Source organism: Schistocerca cancellata, chromosome 2, assembly GCF_023864275.1.
Source record: "Schistocerca cancellata isolate TAMUIC-IGC-003103 chromosome 2, iqSchCanc2.1, whole genome shotgun sequence".
In the NCBI taxonomy this organism is placed as follows: Eukaryota; Metazoa; Arthropoda; class Insecta; order Orthoptera; family Acrididae; genus Schistocerca; species Schistocerca cancellata.
Genome location: NC_064627.1, coordinates 916,333,992 through 916,334,877, shown reverse-complemented (window position 1 = coordinate 916,334,877; position 886 = coordinate 916,333,992).

Here is an 886-nt window from a genome sequence, read left to right as displayed (position 1 = left end):
CTATTAGTGTAAACCTAAATTGGTATAAATTACAGGCATGTAACTTGAATAGTACATGAGTTATTGGAGGTCAAAGTGGCCGATTACCATCGATCGCGTCAGGCCATAAGTACGAGTACTCCACATTTGCACGAGAAAATGGTAGCTGTATGCTTATAAATATATTTATTCGTCTGTGTCTTTGTATATACCCGATATATGCTATTCATGAAGAAATTGGTTAAATATTTACTGTGTTTTAGAAACCCAGAGACATTAGGCTACTGGTCTATCTTTTGTTACTATTCCTCTGATATATGTTTATTTAATTTGTTTGTGTATTTAATGATGTGTGTTAGAGCGTGTTTATGGTCCAGCCATAGGAATATTTATTTGATTTCAAGTTATTTCAATGTAAATCCAGTATTTTGTATATGTTTCAGTATGTTTGTGAGTGTACATTGGCTCGGAGACATGGAGGGAGCCCTCTAGCCAATCACAGCACTCGTTACCAACAGAGATTTATGGAGGTTGGGGAGGAGCATCGTTTACGGAGAGGACACGAGCTAGTTGTGGACAGTGCAGCGCGAAGGACAATCGCACAGGACACAGAGAGTTCTGGACAGTACGGGACAGGGACACGGAAAGTGCTGGACGTGAAGGCGCGACGTACAGTCGGCGGAAAGACTTGAACGGTGAAGCAGTATGCGAGTGGTCGCGAAGAACCGAAATATTTCGGAGTCCCGACCTGTGCTCTTGCGTGATTTCCGTGGCTTCTTTAGCGAAGACGTTGTATGCGTTCAGAAGTGAATGTCTCGCGAGATATGTAGTCATTCATAACTAATTACGTGAAGTAGGAGTCTATTGTTTCCTTGTCATTCAACTTATATTTTATTTAACTGCTGGA